This window comes from Gossypium arboreum, unplaced genomic scaffold (genome assembly GCF_025698485.1).
Source record: "Gossypium arboreum isolate Shixiya-1 unplaced genomic scaffold, ASM2569848v2 Contig00442, whole genome shotgun sequence".
Taxonomy (NCBI): Eukaryota; Viridiplantae; Streptophyta; class Magnoliopsida; order Malvales; family Malvaceae; genus Gossypium; species Gossypium arboreum.
The window spans coordinates 7,501-15,000 of record NW_026440556.1 but is presented as its reverse complement, the minus strand read 5'-3'; the positions used below and the strand labels follow the sequence as shown (position 1 = coordinate 15,000).

Sequence of the window (7,500 nt, the reverse complement as noted above, 5' to 3'; positions counted from 1 at the left end):
CGCAAGGACCATGATTGGGAATTGTTTGATCGTCTTCTCCGAGTAAGAGGCGAAACATAATCAACTTGAACTCGACAGCTATTCGAAATCTTAGTGAAAGACTGATTTGTTATCTCATGTTTGCTTTTCGTGAAAAATACCAATTGAAGTGGAGGGTTTTTCAAACAACAAGGAGCTGGGTCAACTATTCAATCAAATGATATTGAGCATGTTTCCCCCTCTTCTCGAGAGGCAAGTGGCTATTTCTTTGCAAAATTGTGCTCAATTTCATATGTGGCACCGCCAAGATCTCTTCGTTAGTTGGGGAAGAATCCACACGAATCGGATTTTTGAGGAACATATCGAGAGAGAATTGATTTGGTTAGACAATGTATGGTTGGTAAACAGGGATCGATTTTTAGCAAGGTACGGAATGTATCGTCAAATATTCAATATGATTCCACAAGATCTAGTTTCGTTCAAGTAACGGATTCTCGCCAATTGAAAGGATCTTCTGATCAATCCAGAGATCGTTTCGATTCCATTAGTAATGAGGATTCGGAATATCAAGCACATTGATCAATCAAAGAGAGATTCAACAACTAAAAGAAAGATCGATTCTTTGGGATCCTTCCTCTTCAAACGGAACGAACGGAGATAGAATCAGACCGATTCCCTAAGTGCCTTCTGGATATTCCTCAATCCCGGCTATTCACGGAACGAGAAGCGGATGAATAATCATCTGCTTCCGGAAGAAATCGAAGAATTTCTTTAAACCTACAAGATCCATTCGTCTTTTTTCTGATAGATGGTCAGAACTCATCTGGGTTCGAACCCTACTGAGAGGTCCACTAGAGATCAGAAATTGTTGAAGAAAGAACAAGATGTTTCTTTGTCCTTCCAGGCGATCGGAAAATAAAGAAATAGTTAATATATTCAAGATAATTACGTATTTACAAAATACCGTCTCAATTCATCCTATTTCATCAGATCCGGATGATATGGTTCCGAAGGATGAACTGGGCAGTTCCAATAAGATTTCATTCTTGAACAAAATCCATTTTTTGATTTATTTCATCTATTCCATGACCAGAACAGGAGGGATACACGTTACACCACGATTTTGAATCAGAGAGATTTCAAGAAATGGCAGATCTATTCACTCTATCAATAACCGAGCCGGATCTGGTGTATTATAAGGATTTGTTTTCTATTGATTCCTACGGATTGATCAAAACAATTCTGAATGAGGTATTCAACTCCAGGATGAATCGAAAAGAAATCTTTATCGGCTCTACCTCCTATTTTTATGAAGAAAATGAATCTTTTATCGAAGGATCAGAAAAAATGGGTCCGGATCTCCCAGGAATGATTTGGAAGATCCAAACCAAAAAATAGTGGTATTTGCTAGCAACAACATAATGGAGGCAGTCAATCAAGATAGATTGATCCGAAATCTGATTCAAATCCAATATAGCACCTATGGGTACATAAGAATGTATTGAATCGATTCATTAAAAGAATCGATCCGATCGCAACTTGAATATGGAATTCAAAGGATCAAATAGGAAATGATACCTGAATCATAGAACTATAATGAAATATACGATCAACCAACATTTATCGAATTTGAAAAGAGTCAGAAGAAATGGTTCGATCCTCTTATTTTGATTTTCGGACCGAGAGATCCATGAATCGGGATCCTAATGCATAGATACAAATGGTCCAATGGGAGCAGAATTCCAGGAGCATTTGGAACATTTCGTTTCTGAGCAGAAGAGCGTTTTCAAGTAGTGTTCGATCGATTACGTATTAATCAATATTCGATTGATTGGTCTGAGGTTATCGACAAAAAGATTTGTCTAAGTCACTTGTTCTTTTGTCCAAGTTACTTCTTTTGTCCGTTGCTTCTTTTGTCTAACTCACTTCTTTTCTTTGTGAGTTTCGGGAATATCCCCATTCATAGGTCTGAGATCCACATCTATGAATTGAAAGGTCCGAATGATCAACTTGGCAATCAGTTGTTAGAATCAATAGGTCTTCAAATCGTTCATTTGAAAAAATTGAAACCTTTCTTATTGGATGACGCACATTCTCAAAACCGAAATTCTTGATCAATGGAGGAAACAATATCACCATTTTGGTCAATAAGATACCAAAGTGGATGATTGACTCATTCCATACTAGAAATAATCGCAGGAAATCTTTGATAACATGGATTCCTATTTCTCAATGATATCCCACGATCAAGACAATTAATGAATCCGTGAAACCATTTCATAGAAGTTCATTGATATCTTCTTTTATAAAGCAAATCGACTTGATTTTGAATAATCCACATCACTTCTGCTTCTATTGTAATAAAAGATTCCCTTTTATGTGGAAAGGCCCGTATCAATAATTATGATTTTACGTATGGACAATTCCTCAATATCTTGTTCATTCGCAACAAAATATTTTCTTGTGCGGTGGTAAAAAAACATGCTTTTGGGAGAGATACTATTTCACCTTCACCAATCGAGTCGCAGGTATCTATCATATCTCATTCAATGATTTCCACAAAGTGGTGACGAAAGGTATAACTTGTACAATCCTTCCAGTTTGTAATTGATCCGATCCATTAGTTCGTAGAGCCATTTACTCGATTGCAGACATTTCTGGAACACCTCTAACAGAGGGACAAATAGTCAATTTTGAAAGAACTTATTGTCAACCTTCAGATATGAATCCATCTGATTCAGAAGAGAAGAACTTGCATCAGTATCTCAATTTCAATTCAAACATGGGTTTGATTCTACTCCATGTTCTGAGAATATTTACCATCCGAAAAGCGGAAAAACGAGTCTTTGTCTAAAGAAATGCGCTGAGAAAGGTGATGGCAGAACCTTTCAACGAGATAGTGCTTTTTCAACTCTCTCAAACGAATCTATTCCAAAACATATATGCCATGGTTCTTACGACAGGGTACAAATATCTAAATTTGATATTTTTAGATACTTTTTTCAGACCTATTGCCGATACTTCAAGTAGTCAAAATTTGTATCCATTTTCATGATATTATGCATGGATCAGATATATCATGGCGAATTCTTCAGAAAAATTGTGTCTTCCACAATGGAATCTGATAAGAGATTTGAGTAAGTGTATACATTTTCTTCTGTCCGAAGAAATGATTCATCGAAATAATGAGTCACCATTGATATCGACACATCTGAGATCGCCAAATGTTCAGGAGTTCCTCTATCATTCTTTCCTTCCTTCTTCTTGTTGATATCTCGTTCGTACACATCTTCTTTGTTTCTCGAGCCTATAGTGAGTTACAGACAGATTCGAAAAGGTCAAATCTTGATGATTCCATCATATGATTGAGTTATGAAAACTTCTGATAGGTATCCTACATCTGAACTGAATTTTCTGGTTAAAGAATCTCTTCTAGTTGCTCTGGAACAATTAGGAGATTCTCTAGAAGAAATACGGGTTCTGCTTTGGCGGCAACATGCTATGGGGTGGTGGTTGCCATGGGGTCAAATCACGTTCTAAGAAGAAATATTTGAATATCAATCTCATCGATATCATCGATCTCATAAGTATCATACCAAATCCCATCAATCGAATCATTTTTTCGAGAAACACAGACATCTAAGTCATACAAGTAAAAGAGATCTATTCATTGATAAGAAAAGAAAAACGTGAGCGGTGATTGATTGATGAGAAAATAGAATCCTGGGTCGCGAACAGTGATTCGATTGATGATAAAGAAAGAGAATTCTTGGTTCAGTTCTCCACCTTAACGACAGAAAAAGGATTGATCAAATTCTATTGAGTCTGACTTATAGTGATCATTTATCAAAGAATGACTCTGGTTATCAAATGATTGAACAACCGGGACCAATTTACTTACGATACTTAGTTGACATTCATAAAAGTATCTAATGAATTATGAGTTCAATACATCCTGTTTAGCAGAAAGGCGGATATTCCTTGCTCATTATCAGACAATCACTTATTCACAAACCGTGTACATAGTTTCATTTCCCGTCCTCGTGGAAAACCCTTTCGCCCGCTTAGCCCTATCTCCTCCATAGGGTATTTTAGTGATAGGTTCTATAGAACCGGACGATCCTATTTGTTCAAATACCCAGCGACAAACTCCTATGTTCCTTTCATTACAGTATTTCTGAACAAGTTCCTGATAACAAGCTTAAAGGTTTTCTATTGATGATATCGATATTGATGATAGTGACGATATTGATGCTAGTGACGATATTGATGCTAGTGACGCTATTGATGATAGTGACGCTGCCAGATCGTGACCTTGATACGGAGCTGGAGCTTCTAACTCATGATGAATGCGTTAACTATGGATATGATGTCGGAAATAGACCGATTTTATATCACCTTCAATTCGAACTAGCAAAAGCAATGTCTCCTTGCATAATATGGATTCCAAACATTCATGATCTGGATGTGAATGAGGCGAATTATTTATCCTCGGTCTATTAGTGAACTATCTCTCCAAGGATTGTGAAAGATGTTCCACTAGAAATATTCTTGTTATTGCTTCGACTCATATTCCCAAAAAGTGGATCCCACTTAATAGCCCTGAATAAATTAAATACATGTATTAAGATACGAAGGCTTTTATTCCACAACAACGAAAGCACTTTTTCACTTTTCATACTAGGGGATTTCACTTGAAAAGAAATGTTCCATACTAATGGATTCGGGTCCATAACTGTGGGTTCCAATGCACGAGATCTGCACTTATCAAATGAGGCCCTATCGATTAGTATTACACAGAAGAAATCAATTATAGACACTAATACAATTAGATCTGCTCTTTCAGACAAACTGGATTTATGATCCCAGGTAAGATCGGTTCAGGATCATGGATCCTTTTCATCAGATGAAAGGCTGTTGCAAAATGTACTTCAAGTAATTGCCCTTAGATCCTATATTCTATCTATATGAAGAAGAAATCATGTAACGAAGGGATTCTTATTGTACAAATGGTACTTGAGCTTGGAACGAGTATGAAGAAATTAATGATACTTCTTTATCTTTTGAGTTCTGCGGATCGGTCGCTCAAGACCTTTTGTCTCTACCCTGACCCGATGAAAAAATGGATCACTCATGGGTTCGTTGAGAATGATTCTGATCTAGTTCATGGCCTATTAGAAGTAGAAGGCTCTGGTGGATCACGAGACAGAAAAGATTGCGGTCAGTTTGATAATGATCGAGGACATTGCTTTTCGGTCTGGAGCTGGGAATCCCTTTATATATGATGCAAATGGATCTTGTTCTATCGATCAGAGAAATCTCTATGAAAATACGAATCGGAGTTTGAAGAAGGGGAAGGAGAAGGAGTACTGACCCGCAACAGATAGAGGAGGATTTATCATAGTTTGGGCTTCTAGGATATGGGCGCCCTTGGGGCTTTCTATTTGATTGTATCGAAAGGCCAAATGAATTGGGATTTCCATTGGGTCATTACTGGGCAAGCGGATCATTTATGATGAAAAGGATGAGTTTCAAGAGAATGATTCGGCGTTCTTGCAGAGTGGAACCATGCAGTACCAGGCACGAGATAGATCTTCCAAAGAACAAGGCTTTTTCGAATAAGCTATTCATTTGGGATCCTGGTGGATCCACTTTTTCCTATTCAAAGATCAGCTCTTTCGTCTCTGTAAGCCGAGAATTCTTTGCAGATGAAGAGGATGTCAAAGGGCTTACTCCCAAAACAGATCCTCCTACATCTATATATAAACGCTGGTTTATCAAGAATACGCAAGAAAAGACTTGAATTATTGATTCATCGCCAGAGATGGCTTAGAACCAATAGTTCATTATCTAATGGATTTTTCCGTTCTAATACTCCATCCGAGAGTTATCAGCATTTATCAAATCTGTTCCTATCTAACGGAAGACTATTGGATCAAATGACAGACATTGTTGTTGAAAAGATGGCTTTTCCCTGATGAAATGAAAATTGATTCATGTAAGAGGAGAAAGGTTTCATTTAGCTGAAAGATATGGTCAGAAATAGGATTATGGAACGGAATTGACTGGTGGTAGAGTTGTGGAAACACCTGTTTCTTCCATATTTGGACCTTAGCTCCATGAAACAATATGCTACTGCTTAAACATGGAAGAATTGAAATCTAGATCAAAACACTATGTATGGATGGTATGAACTGCCTCAAACAAGAATTCTGAACATGAACAACCAGAGCTATTACTCATACATCAAAAATTTCATTAATGAAAGATGTAAACCATTGGAAAATCAAAATACGCATGTCGGATGAAATGGTTTAAGTATCGCTCCAATAACGAATCATTGGTTTAACTGAATAACTAATAAAATAGAGACCTTTCTCGTCTCAGGTCGATGGATCTTCTCAACCGGAGGATCCCCTATATGGATAATATATGGATAATACATTCCAGTTGACTGAGCCCAATTCTATTCTAATTGTTTTGTTCCGAAGAAAAGATATCCACGGGCGGTTCGCCCTATTCAGATATTCACGACCGAGAAGTACTGGATTTTCGGATAGGTCCTGAAAGCGAGAAGGAAAGCCAATGCCACCAGGCGTCTATTATTGAATTCACCCGACCCGATAGTACCCATTTTTGGAACGTCCAGTGCCAAAGTCACGGAATGGGTAAGTCGCCAATCCCAAAACGGACTATGTAATGTACTTTATCCGCTGGGTTACGGGGGTATTTTACCAGAGTTTTATATTGCATCAATCTACCCTTGTGTGCGTGATTCCTGTTGAAGCATATACTGGGGTAGTAGGGCGAATGATTTCAAAGCGGACTCCATTCATTAGATAGAGAAGATCCCCAAGATCTCGTGATCCGCCGCCGAACTTATTCCAATTCAATGAGCATTCTCAATATTATGCCTTGAAGAGGACTCGAACCTCCACGCTCTTTAGCACGAGATTTTGAGTTCCGTGTCTACCATTTCACCACCAAGGCATCTTGAAAGTGAATCGTATTCCATGAATATGATATCTATCTAGTGTGATGTATGGAATATATGACAAAGGTGGAGTGTTGAGTATTTCTATTGATCGGTCATGTCATAGGCCCGAGTTGACATCCAATTGCTTCTGATTTGAAGTATCCGAGGATGTCTATAAAAGATTATATTAAATATATATAGATTATATTAAAAGATGGACAATCAAACCTATTTATTTCTGATTCAATAGAAGAAAAAAGAAAAGAGGTGAATAGGGTCCCAAATAACGAGAGATATGTAAAAGAAGGCCTGATTACGCCCATTCCCTAATCCGTATAGTATATTTAGATACGTCGAATGACCCCTTCATAATGAGAATGTATATAGTTCTATTCCTGTCTGGTCCGGTATGGAATGAACTTATAATCATGGAATCGACTCGATCATCAGATTATAGATTATAAGTTCATAACCCCAGCCCATTCCCATTTTGGGCGGAACAGATCTACTAATTCTTTGATTCCAGTTAGTAAAGAGGGACCTTG

At 37.6% G+C, this 7,500-nt stretch overlaps 1 pseudogene; it reads left to right on the top strand.

Moving 5' to 3' along the window:
• Positions 1-6,006, top strand: part of LOC128289103 (protein Ycf2-like) — a 9,034-nt pseudogene extending 3,028 nt beyond the window's left edge.
• The last annotated feature ends 1,494 nt before the right edge of the window (positions 6,007-7,500 follow it).